At 39.7% G+C, this 13,397-nt stretch overlaps 1 protein-coding gene across 6 annotated transcripts in view; it reads right to left on the bottom strand.

The window, feature by feature from the left end:
* Nucleotides 1-3,385: 3,385 nt before the first annotated feature.
* The window catches only part of SOBP (sine oculis binding protein homolog), a 162,755-nt gene continuing 152,743 nt past the window's right edge, over nt 3,386-13,397 (bottom strand). For 5 of the 6 annotated variants that reach the window (XM_090037607.1, XM_090037584.1, XM_090037616.1 and 2 more), the window contains one exon: nt 3,386-3,523. The gene's annotated coding sequence lies outside the window, so the exon portion shown is untranslated. Of the gene's footprint in view, nt 3,524-4,848; nt 4,977-13,397 lie in introns of all 6 variants that reach the window. The other variant, XR_016441149.1, reaches the window with a different exon arrangement.

Below are 13,397 nucleotides of genomic sequence, written 5' to 3'. Positions count from 1 at the left end.
TTGGAGGATTAGAACTGTGAGATCAGAGAGAGAATGGTTTTTAGTGAGGCTTCTATTCTTTTCCATCCAGGAAGAGCACAGACCAACTGTAGATGCTTCCTCAGCCTGATAAATGTTGCTTGTACCCAAAAGCTTGCAAAGAAGACTTTTTCCAACTACTTTAGTTGGTCTAATAAAAGATATAGGATTTACCCAAAGAACCTTGTCTGCCTCTTGTATGTCTCAAAACTTCACACATTCAAGAATGGGAAGGGCCTCTGGGGCACACAAGAACTTCCTTGTGCATCTTCCGTTGTATCCTGCTGTCCCAGAAAGAGATGGGTGTGATGGTTGTATGTTAGTACCTAATAAATAATAATAACGAGCCAGCAGAATGTACTAAGACTTTGCTGGGATCTCATTAATCACAGAGGACCAAATCATTTCTTGTGTAATTCCATTCATTTCATTATGGTTATTGTAGAGGAAGTATTTGGCATGAAAATAAAGCAGGTTTCCTTTGCATGATGTACCACCCATTTGGTCTACATTTTGTTGATCCTTTATGCATACTCAGAGATTTCTTTATAGGAGTATAGCCATAGATTTTTTTGAAACAGTAAATAATGAGATGCTCAGACTGTCCCAACCCTGTATTCAGGCTTAGAATTTGGTATAGGTTCAAAAGAAATTAATTTGGCAAGTTTTTAGGAAAACTAAAGAGACTTTTAGCTGGTTGTGTTTGTGTGTAGCCAGCTTCAGTTTGGATTGCTTTCTGTAGCTTCTGCTTACATTATGCCTTTTGATAAAATCATTTCATTTCTGAAAAAAGTAATTAATTAAAGAGGGTGAGAGAGAAAGAGAGAGAGAGATTTTACTTTTAGAAAGAATCTGTTGTTTCTAGAAAGGTGAAAAATGTGTTAATAATTTTGGCAATTGATGGAAGCAAAATCAGTATACAAAACCCTCATGTTCTGGTAAAGATCAGAAGAATAGAAACGTAGGAAGTTTTGGTGTGCATGCCTAGTCTAATAAGGCACTTTCTTTTTTTTACTCACTTGATGATGAAATCATGCCTCTAAAAGCAGCAGAGCTTCCAAACATTTCCAGGTCCTCCAGCAGCAGGGAACCAGCGTTCCTGAATCTACAGGGTGGTATGTGGAAGGCAAACTCCAATATATGCATTATTCAGAGCGTAAATTGGGTGAATATGCATATAGATATTACGGAAAGTTATGTGGCAATTCAGTAGGAGTTCCATGCTTGACTTGATCCAGATCTCTGTAAGTGGAAAGATTTAGAATTCCAGTAGATGGGAGAAAGAAGTCTCCTGTCTTGCAGGAACCCTCCAAGTTGGCAGACTCTTGTACTTGTACAGGAGGCCCATTTAAATCAGTGAGGCTCTGCCCAACACAATGATCCACCCAAACTGAGCTGTTTGCAAGATCAGGGCCCAACTCAATGCTTTTAAGAAGTTTTATTTTTTTCTTTCCCCACCCTGCTTCATTACTGCAAATACTGAGAGAAAAACAGAAGAAAGAGGAAATAAGAGAAGCTTAGATGCAGCCTCCAAGAACACTTTTAAGTATTTTTTTTTTAGAGATTTCAACTTGAATTTTGCTTGATCTGTGATTAGTCAGGGAGCAAGAAGAATAACATTATGCACACAGGGAAAAAATAATAATAAAAAACCAGCACATTGAAGTGCATTTTTTGTTGGAGATTTATTTTGTTTTAATAAATCTGACACCAGTTAGGGAGAGAGAGAAGTGTTGTGAGCCCAGAATGAAAGCAAGCACACTGAAAGTACTTCATACTCTTGTCTTCCCACAGATGTTTCTCTGGTAGCTCTTAGCAATCTCTCCCCAGGCTTAGGAGCCTCCCTCTCCCACCCCCACCCTTTTTTTTTCATTATTGTTTTTTAAAAAGCGAGCTTGCTCGCCCGGTGTGTTTTCCAAGCTTTCCCAGCTCTAATAAATAAGGAGCACCTGTAAAACAGTAGCTTGACTTAAGTGAATCTGTACAAAGGAAAATATAGAAATACAGTATATACATAGTACTCATAGTGCACCATCACTACAAGGCTCTGGTTTGATTGGCTTTGATACCCTGCTCCCAACACCATGGAGACTGAGACACTTCTTTTGCAAACTGTTCCTTGGCTCCGAACAGTAGCCTTATAGAAAAGGTGTACTCTGAACACTTGAGAGTGAACAATTGCTTTATTCGAGTTAGTAAACAGTTACACTGAATCACAAGGTGATTTGAATTTTTTTTGTTTTTTGTTTTTGTTTTGTGTTTTTTTTTAAGTTTTGTATTTGTCAGAATGGGATACTCCACAACTGTCTTACCAATTCAGTGCCAGTATACATGCTCTAGTGTACTTTTGGACTCTTGGCTACAACTGTACAAGTGCACACAAGTAAATTCTACCCTGTTATCCTCCACCCACTGATTGAGGATCGAATTGCACATTTCTCTTCACCATGACAGGAGAAAGCAAACAGTGAAACAGAATCATGGGGGATCTTTCTCACTCTACCCCTTGCTTTCATTGGTTTGTCCATACCATTCTAATTATCATGAAAGGGCTATGCATATGGAGAGATTGTCTCACTGGCTTCCTGGATCACTGAAAACCATCAGGGTTGAAATTTCATCCAAGTCTTTCGTGACGCCCAGCAAATATTCCCCTCAGATTATTTTACACCTTGAGGGAATTTTGGTCTTTAGTTCAACACTCTTGCTCTGTTCCCAAATGGGGCGCTATTTAGGGGAATTTAAAGAGAAAGCTGAGAAGAATAAACATTTACTGAGTTCTCTTGGCATTCAGTCTCTGAAAAACCACAGTATAAACTATTCATGCTGCTTCTTACATCTGTCAAATCAAAAATTAAAAGCCATAAAAGTGTAACACTGAAAATATGGCATTAAAAAGGATAAAGATGGCCTTTGTAAAAATAACAAGGAAAGTATATTAGCCAATAAAATATTCTAACTCTTCATTTAAAAGTGCATCATGGGTAGGACAGAGATGACTCTGAAGCGTTGCTACGCCAGTATTACCCCTTTCCCCCATCAAAACTTGAATAGGTCCAAAACCATACAATGCAAATCACGATTCTTAATGTAGCAGCAAAACCACAGCAGTTTTTTGAAAAAAAATCCATCATTGTCCAGTCTCAAATATCTGAACTTTGAAGTCAGAGAGGGAAAAGTACCTACATTGGTCCATGTGGTTTTTGAAACCAGGGTGAAAATCCCCCCAGAAAGAAACCAAAAGGAAAGTGTATTCCTCAAAGGAGAAGAGGTGGTAGTAGGAATGCTGAGCACATTGTGTGGGTCCGTGATGTGCTGTCTTCTGGGCCAAAGGCACCCATGGGATTGAGGCTTCCTCTGAGAGACTTAATGACAGGAAGCTGCTTTATTTGCTTGACTTTTAGCCAGAGGGGGTGGTGAGCGGACCAGCTGGTGTCATTTGGTGAAGTGACAAGGTTTGCTCTGCTCCCTTTCTCCATGCAAGGTACCCTGTCAGTGAGCATTCCTGGAAAAAAGAAAAAAAATGGTCAGAACATATTGCAGATGATTCACTGCAGGTAACGTGCTTAAAAGCATGAACTTAGGCATGCAGCTGAGGGCTGTGATGGCAACTCTGTAAGGAGACAACTTGCACTGCTTCAGCCTCAGGTATGTCTGATAATGTTAATACTGTCAGTAAATTGCTAAGCATATGAAGCCTTGTTTGCAGCAAAATAGTTGGAAAGAAGATGGAGGAATTCCCATGATAACAAGCTAAAGTGATACAACGATAATTAATCCTTCACACTTACAGAGCACCTTTCATCCTAAGAAATCAAAGGTGAGCAATAATGCTGTGCAATTAAACAGTGCACTGCACAGATAGATCTCAAAGGGTTTACAAAGGTGGGATGTATCATCTCGTCTGAACACTATAGAAATGCTTAGAGGATGGGTGATTTAGTTCTACATCTCACAGTGCCCGAGTAGAACACACACCTAACAACTATTTTAACTATCAAACTTGGTTGCTTCCCGATAAGTCAGAGCCCCTATTTTTTTTTCAGATATCACAAATTAGTTGCCTAAATGTAGCTGAAAACAGTATTTGGAATAATAAAATTGTGGTTCATGCATATCTTTGTAAAGATTCCTTTTACAAACATATCTTCAGTGCTGCCTAAATGGAAGGGAGTTAAAGACTTAAAACTCCATTTAGAGGCTGAAATGAAGGATTTTTTCAGAAGGAAAAATTGAGTTTGCAGTAGAGAAGTGGACAGAGCATTGATGCTTGAACAATTCACACTGGACACCAACGCTAAGTTCAGATCCTTCATTTATTTATTTCAGCATTTCATGCTCCAACAACACTAGCGATTTTTTAAAATCAAAAGCTTTAATAAAGAATATTAGAGAAAGAATATCAAATCTACTAAATACCCAGAAAACCTTCTTATCACAAGCTAGTCTCCATGGGAGACGACGTCATAAGCCTTCCTCAAATCCTCTGTATGCTATCATACAGCTTGTCAAAGCCAGACTAGTGAAAAATGTAGGAAGTGAATTCCAAAACCCAGAGCTGTCCCCCACCCCCAATCCCGTGCTCTGGACTGGGTCTCTGACAGCCTCTACCCACCACACTACAGGCTATCATTTCCAAGTGTCTCAGAGGAATGCTATCATCCATAGCATTGTAACTAATTGTGCTTAGTGTAGGGTTTGAACAAAGGCCTTTCAACAATCCAAGTATGAGCTGCCACTGCTTGTGGTAAAGGGCTATCTAACTTTAGCAGCATTCCTTAGTGGAGTCATAAATCTCAGCTGTGAACCAGCTACTACAAGAGTACAAACCTCTCAGTCTGTCAGTGAAGATGACAGTATTGTGTGTGAAGTTTCATTTTAGTTCTTTGCACGTTTCCTGTCATCTAGAATTGTTTTCCTTTTGTTGTTTGATTAAATTACTTTCCTCTTTGCTTGTTCTGAAGGTGAGAAATTATTTTTCTTCAGTTATGATAAATAAAACATATTTCATTTCATTCTTACATTAGATTCAAGGGTCAGCTCCTGCAATGTCTACTCAGAAAAAACCCTTTCCGAAGCCAGTGGTAGTTTTGACTGTATAAACAATACTGGATCAAACTTACTGAAGTCATAAGTGAACCCATCTGAATATTGCATACCAGGTCAGATCTTGTTCTCACTGAAATAAATGAGGGATTTCACAATGATTTCAAAGCATGCCCACCCAGGACTTGTGTGGAAAGGAGCATGAAAGCAATGGTCATAAGGATCTTTTACCTAAAAAAATTCACTAAATCATTGAACTATTGGAGGTAGTAAGTATACAGTAATTGATGCTATTTCTCAGCATCTTAGTTAACCATATACTTGTCCCATTGGGAGACAGACCCACCATTCCCTTTTCTGGATGTTTTTACTATGCCTGTTACTAGATCTCAGAGAACTTGAGGAATCTCATTTATATTTTTTGAATTATCTAAATAGACCCTGTGTTTTGGATACACACTGAGATTATCTTTTGGTTTGGACTTCCAACTTTCTGCCAGCTTGTAGAAAGAAAATCTGAAGCACAGTATCAGTGTTAGTGTTTGGGCCAGTAGACACTTTCCTCAATGTGCACCATCGATCTTTTACCCTCAGAGTGACTCCTGTTGCCACCTTGCATTTCTGTGCTTCTATCCCACGCAGAACTGCCCTTGTCATCAAATGTAAGGCTGAGAGGAGTGTACAGAAGTGTACTACACTTTGGCTTAGTTCAGAGCATGCTGATCTCACCATCAGCCAGGTCGCAGATGCCAGTCCAGCTCGAATGAGGTAGGTTTTAGGTCCATGTTTTGATTCATTCACCATGAAGCACATAACTGCTTCTTTCCATTCTGTATCTACTATTCCTCTAAATCCCTCTAGGCACTTCTATAGGCAGTTCTAAATGTACTACTTTTTCTACTTTTCCATTCCCCCACAAATATTAGCTGACAAGGTGTGCCACAGAAGTATAAGGGGAGGTGCAGGGAGGGTGTGGGGAAGGAAGTGAAATGTAATCCTGAGGCTTTCTGCTGTGAGTGATCAGAAGTTTTTGTAGGAGCTGTGCATTTGCTTAGGCCAACTCTGATTGGGCAACAGGTCCATCCTCAGAGATCAGACAGGAGACTTTCCTCTTTGGTATCTATCACACATGTCCTTGGTGATAAATGTATATTTGTAGTGATCAATATCCAAAGGGAGTAAAAATCCGTACCATTATAATATGTGAAGTTACAAACAAGGACATTTTAGTCATTGCCACTTACCAATTAAGACAAATTATACCAATACCAGCAGGTATGCCCAACAGAAAACCATTGACTATTCATATTTTTCAGTGGAAAGAAATGGCTTTCTTGGACAGTAGCACTCACTCTTTGCCCAGCCTAACCACAACCCAACAAAGAACTAATATTCCTGATGAGAAATGAAGGATGCATCATGTGTAACCCACAAGGAAAAAATAATTTTCATGAATACAAGCAGACTTAGTATTGAGCTGAATTCCAGCCTGTCTCACACAGATGCTCTCTAGGTAGCATGGAGGAAAAGAACTCATTGAATTCTTCCTTCTGCTTTCACAGCAAGCCTTCAAGTTTACATGCCCCTGTACATACCACGTTACAGACTTCCAGCTCTTTGAGTGTTTGGTGGGGAGCATCTGATGATGGATCAAGCACAAATAGCAAACAGGTCTACAAACATGCTTCACAGACCCTTCAGCAAGAAGTTACAGAACCAGTTGTTCAAAGTTTCTTCCAGTTTCTTCTGGACCTTCCTTAGTTAGAGTTGGTTAATGCTTGTAAGTATGTGTTTAGACTCTTCCCTAAATTCTTGCTTGTTTTGTATTACCTAAAATGCCACATGCACACACACACACACACACAACACAAAGCACAACACTAGAAACTATTTTTTTCCTTTGGCTTCTCTCGTTCTCCACTCTAATGCACAATTCTGTCACAGAAGCAGTATCTTACTGTTCAAAAAAATATGGTGACCAAGTGTGGGGATTTTAGTGTCAGGCAGTCACTGATGTGGATTGGCAGAGTGGTCTATCTTTTGAGGTAATAGTTAATTCAACCAGGCAATGAACATTAAAATTGTTGATATGCCAGAAGATTCCTGGTTCTTTTGGGACATAAATGGCTCCAGAGCAAAGTCAACCCAATAATTTTCTCAGGGAAGTCCTGAAGACATACACCACAAGAGTGCAGCTTAGACCTATAGACACTCTGAAGTCATCTGCTGTATGTAATAGTTCTGTACTTTTCAGCAATTCTTGAAGTAGTTCAAGCTTTACCCTTAAAACCTTCCCCTTTGAACCGTTAATAATTTAATTTTCTTCTCCATGAATCAGAAAAAAAATCACCATATCATGAGCTGGGAAGCCTTTAAGCATAAAAGGAGACCAATGACATCGTTGATGGCTGAAGTTATTGCCCTCATTCTTCATTTGCTGCTACCACCCTTTCCTGTAAACAGCCCTATCTCTTCCAATTTAAAAAAGTGTTTAATATACTTTGTAATTTTACACTTCTAAAACCACCTTTCAGATTGGAGCTGTCTCAGAGTGATGATCAAAGATTTCATGAAATTCTGCAAACTTCAATTTTATCTTAGAGAAATCAGCATTTGTCCTCATCTCCCCCAAATGGCACCATATCTTCCAAGGATACCACTGAAAAGGGACATTGTTTTATATCCCAGGGACATGTATAGACACACTAGCCAGAACAGACAAAAGAGATGACACCAAAGTGGGAATTAAGGCACTCTTGCCTCCTAAACTCAGCTCTAACACCGATTTCTTTTGTGACCTAGAACAAATCTGCCTAGATCAGATTCTGGTCTCCTTTATGCTGAGCTAATGTGATGCATCCCCACTAAAGCAAGTCTGCCAAATTTTCAGGCATCTACTGCAACAAATATTTTAACATTCTGCATTGGCATGACCCTGAGAGTTTTCAAAGAGGTGTGCGCATGCGTGTGTTTTACATTGGATTTTTTGTTTGTGTTTTGCAAAAGCATAGAGACCCACCCCAAAAGAGCCAATAGCCTGACAGCTATGATCTGGAGATGTAAATCCTTGCTCTTCCTGATGCAGAATAGAGACTTGAACACTGATTTCACACATGAAAGCCCTCACACTGGATTTTTCTGGGATGGACATTTCTTAATTTATCCTGTTATATAAGTAAGTACACATTCATGAGGCCAATCAAAGGAAGCCATAGCCATCAGTTAGCCATAGCCATAACCACTATAGCCATAACTTAAGCTATAGCCATAACCATCAGCTAGGGTGTGAGAGATCCAGATTCAAGCTTGTACTCTGATAAATAGAGAATAGTGGATTTTGAAAAGTATGGACTTGAACACAGGCACCTTGGGTGACTGCCTTATCCAGCTGGCTATTCCAAGGTTTCATTTTAACCAGAAATTATGCTCAGGATCTATACAACCTTCCTTTAAAGCACTTCACTAAAACTGCTGTGTTCCCCTCAAAAAGTTCAGGTTCAATGAATCAATATTTACTGACCAAAAAAACCCAAACCCTTCCCCAAGTTTTTGACTGGTTTGCTCCTTCTTTTGAATGAGTTGCAGGATGGGCTTGTTATGACGGGTGCCGGACACAAGAGGCTGCTGTGGCATTGGGGGCTGCACCATTTGATTTTCTGTTTTCCTTCTCACTACTTCCCCAGCTGGGTCCAAGAAGGAAGAAAGAGGTAGAAGATAGGTGCAGCACAGAAGCCAGTAACAGAGAGAGGACACAGAGGTGTTGGCAGCCACAGCGGGCAGCCACAGGGAAGTAGAGGCTTAACCTTGGTCTTTGGGAAGATCATCCCCACTGAGCTCCTGCCCCACCACCTTTCCATCAGACATATCTCCACCTACCAAGCCGTATGCCTAACACTTGTCTGTTTTGAGTGTTGACCCCACTGCAGTTTGGGGTTCTTTGTAGTTAGCTCATTCTTATTTACATAATGTGTTATATATAGAGTGACACAACATCTGGCAGCTGTAGGTGAACCAATATATTCACAGTAGCCACAGTGAGATCAGTCTGCTCCTCTACTTCCATCTCCCCATCTGTAAAATGGGAAGATTAATGCTGAACTGCCCTGCATAGCATATAGTGAATTATTGTTAACTAATGCGTGAAAAGCCCCAGGTAACTGCTAGGAGTTAGCTGATTTATTTCTTTTTTGCTGCCTCTGTACAGATATTAGCTGTCTGCACTCTGGTTACACAATTATACAGCCTCAGACTACATAAAAACAGACTTTTATGAAACTCATGCTTTGGATCTCAAAATATTAAATACAAAAATCCAAACAGAGCAGCCACAACATAGACTGCTAGTCTCTACTAATTTAACTCTTATTCATACAACCAGCAGCACTGAAGCCAGTGGGGTTTTTCTATATCCCAGTCTACTCGCAGAGACCAAGATTTCCAGGTGGTCAGGAACTTCAGGCCACATGTCCTAGGCATGATTTTGATCTTGGGGAAACAAAACAACTACAGGGAATCTGAAGCTAGAGATTTATAGCCAGAAAGTTGCTCTAAGGTAACTGCCTGTCTACATGCTCTTATCCCATGGGAGCTTACCCCCAATGAAACAGTGATATGCTATCATGTGTTACTTTTCATTTGCTGGCTGCAACATCAAGCAGATTCAGTGGGGGGCCAGGAAAGGAGAAAAAAAGTCTAAAATATGGAGTTAGTAACTTGTAGCTAAACATTTCATAGGTGCAATGCCAGATATCTTACAGTGTCCCTCATTTATTCACATGCCTATTGGTAATTGTTTATACTACTGTGGATCCAGTGAATGCTGCCATGTTTTCCCATGCAGGAAAATATTTCTGCAAAAAAACAGAACTGACATCTTTACCCCTCAAATAACTGGTACCTCAGTAAAGGTAAACTGTTATGGTATAGTACCAAATCTGCATTTGAACTAAACTCAGAGAGCTGGGTACAGAATTCAAGTCTGCACTGACCTCATTATATATCCTTTTCCTCTGAACTAGCATTCAGACATCACTGGATTATAGAATTCCTGTGGGAAGCATTTTTTGGATAAAGTGCTTAAAATGGCAGCACAATTGGTGCATAAACTCTTATAAATATTTGAAGCATAAGCATTCAACAAATCATATTGCTATAAAGTTTTATATTTAACCACATGGACTCCAAATAAATAGCTGAAAATTGCTCTAAATATAGGTTTAAAATATCAGTAAGTCGTTGATGGGATGCAGAACTTTTCAGAGAAATCAGAACTAGATAGTTGTTTCATTCTATACCACCCAATCTCCACAACTTTGAAAAAAGTGTGCTTCCATAGAGGCTGATTATATTACATGGTCTGCATTTCCAAAACAGGGATTGGAAGATGAAATGTAGCAGGGGCTGGGGTGTTCTTTTAACAAATGCAGTTCAGCCTCTTTGCATCTAGATAATTTGTTATTGTAGGTTGGCTCAAATTTAAGACAGTAACATTTTAGAAACACTTGGAAAACTAAGCCAGCTGCAAGGAGGATATCGTTACAAATTGAGACACATGTTGTACAGGAATACCATTCTTTTCAAATACCAAAAACATGTCTGGAGAAGTAAATCCATGCAAATGAGTCAGAGACAGGGCCTAATTCTGTGATGTGGGGAAGAACTAATACTGTAGTATTCTGAGCACTTTTAGTTCTCATTGGAGACAGTGGGAGATAAGGGTGCATAGCCCTTTACAGGATCAAGCCCAGTAATTTAATAATCTTTTTATTTTTGGAAGCAAATTTTACATTTTTGGAGCCTCTGTAAAATGTTTGTTTTTACCTGATCTACTCCTTTTATTGTACCAACAGATTTCTTACCAAGCACAAACCCTTTTTATGTAAGTATAACATAGCGCACCATCAGAAACCCCTCCACAAATGACACATGCCCCAACAGTAATGCCACAACCCAGCCCCTTAAACATGTGTGTAGCTTTAATTCTTTGCTGGATGAGGTTCTAAAATAGACAGGGAGAGACTCAGCCAACAGTTTGGATGTAAAAGGATCTTAAGGCAATTCTGAAAGCCTTGTTTGTCACAGACTATTCAATCTGATCCCCAATTCCTGGCCTGCAGGGTATGCTTTCTATTGCACTGGACTTCTCTATTTTTCTAAGAATTTGTGTTTTAAAATGTAGTTCTCTAAATCCTACAGCTCATTGTCTAATGATGTCTATCTCTTCTGTGACTGACATCCTTTGAAAACACACTTGAAACATTTCACTGGTTTTCAACACAAACATAATTTTGGGGGTGAGGCTTATTATACTGAGATGCCATTAGAACTGGCTGCACTTAGGAGCAGCTGTCACCATAATGTTAAGGTTTTTGGACTATTTATTTTAGGCCCATATCCCCTGAAGCATTTAGGCACCTAACTCTCACCTTCTGATTTCAATGGGAGGCAGGCCCCAACTCTCTTTAAGGCTCTAAGCTGTAGTTTCTCCCTCTGATGGTAAAGGCCATCATCATTTCATCATTTCTGAGTGATGACATTTCTGTAAGAACCTTTGGCTGCTGTAGTAAGGTTCCACAAATGTACTGCCAAACAAGTACCTCTTCTGCTTTCTGTACGTAACCATGAGAACCCTCCGCCATCCCCGTAAAAAAAACCCCATATTCCCTATAAATACAAACTTTTGTAGCACAAGAGTGTACTGACAAAAAGAAGGGGTTGCTTCTCTTCTCCTTTTGGAGTTGCACCTGCTTTACACTGATGCAGATGGGAAAGGAATTGAGTCCTAAATACCTGAAGTTCCTTGTTCTACCTCTGGAACCCATTTTTATAAACACTGGTGTGAGAAACCCCATTGTTTTCAATGAGACTAAGAGCCACACACATGAGCAAACATTTGGTTTTCTATTTCCTAAAACATACAAGGATTTTCTTTCATTTTCTTTTAATTTGACGCACACATTTATCATGCAGTACCTATACGGACCAGACAAAATCTGGGCAGGCCACATATGAAGCGTTTTTTCCAGTATTATTTCAAATCACTTCCTTCTCACACAAAGATCACAGATACCAATTAAATCCATAAGGGCCAAAGTAATCTTTGGTGCAACTCCACCCAAATCAGTGGTCCCAGACATGAAATATGTGGAGGTCACAAGCAGTCCTTAAATCTCTATAAATCAGATCCTCTGTAAATTGATGTAGCAGTTTAAGTACCTGAGGAACCAGCTTCTTATCTGGCTTGAAAGGAACTACAGGTGCTGGGTGTTTCCGAAAATCTGTTTATTTTTCGCTTGAAAAGTGATGGGCTGAATACTGTCCCATTGTAGCTTAGTCAAGAACCTGACTTTTGCATCTGAAAAGTGTGGCCTGTGGCAAGCCATTCTGTAGAAAAGAAAAAGGACCCTATTCTCATTTGAGGTAAATCATCATAGTTCCTTAGACTTCAAGGGATCTATACAGATTTACAACAGCTGAGGATCTAGACCATAGTCTGATACTTTCCTACTATGCAGACTGAATTTAGAGCACCCACATCCTGACGGTCTTAGATATGGGAACTGAAATTGAGTACAAAACATGTCATCTTACACTCTGGCACTTAAAGAATAGCTTTTCTGGGAAACCCTTTTTAATTCAATATCTGAGTAGCTACCATGGTGATTCTGAAATGTAAGATCACTATTAATGTCAGGCAGTCCTCAAGGACCAAACTGCAATTCCAAGCAAATGAGCATCACTGTTTGTGGTGTTAGCACTCTCTGCCAGAATAGCAGGAAAGATGCAGGCTCCTAGGACATCAGGTAAGGAAGTCACTTCTGGAATTCTGAGAGCTGGTGTTAAGTATATATGGCCATCCTCTCAACCAATGTAAATTAGCATTACTCCAGTGTAGTTATACCTACTTAAATTAGCTGAGAATCACTGTAGTGCTGGGTCAGACAAAAGAAATTAGCATAAAATAACTGCATAAATATATAAATACTTAATTTTGTCATTTATACACTTAGGGCCGAATCGTCCCTGGCCAATGCAATGGGGATATAGGTAGATATACTTAAGTGCTACAGTGAGGAGGGCTAAAGAAGGAACACTAATGACTGTGCCCCTTGTCTCAAGCCTCCCAATCAGAGCAGACTTCCTTATGCTGGCCCAAGGGAGGTGAAAGGATTCAGAGTGGGATGGATATTGCTTCTGCTCTGAAATGGAGCATTCTGCACCTCATGTTATTATGGCAACACTATATCCTTTAGCCAACTGCCAGATCAAATATACTATTTCCTCTGCAGATCCTGACCCCACAGGGACATGGTATGGGAGTTGGCCTACTCTTA

The sequence above is a fragment of the Crocodylus siamensis genome, chromosome 1, assembly GCF_052110815.1.
Source record: "Crocodylus siamensis isolate JL-2025a chromosome 1, ASM5211081v1, whole genome shotgun sequence".
NCBI classification, from domain to species: domain Eukaryota; kingdom Metazoa; phylum Chordata; order Crocodylia; family Crocodylidae; genus Crocodylus; species Crocodylus siamensis.
Note: the sequence above shows the minus strand (reverse complement) of the source record. Positions and strands in the feature narration are given on the sequence as shown.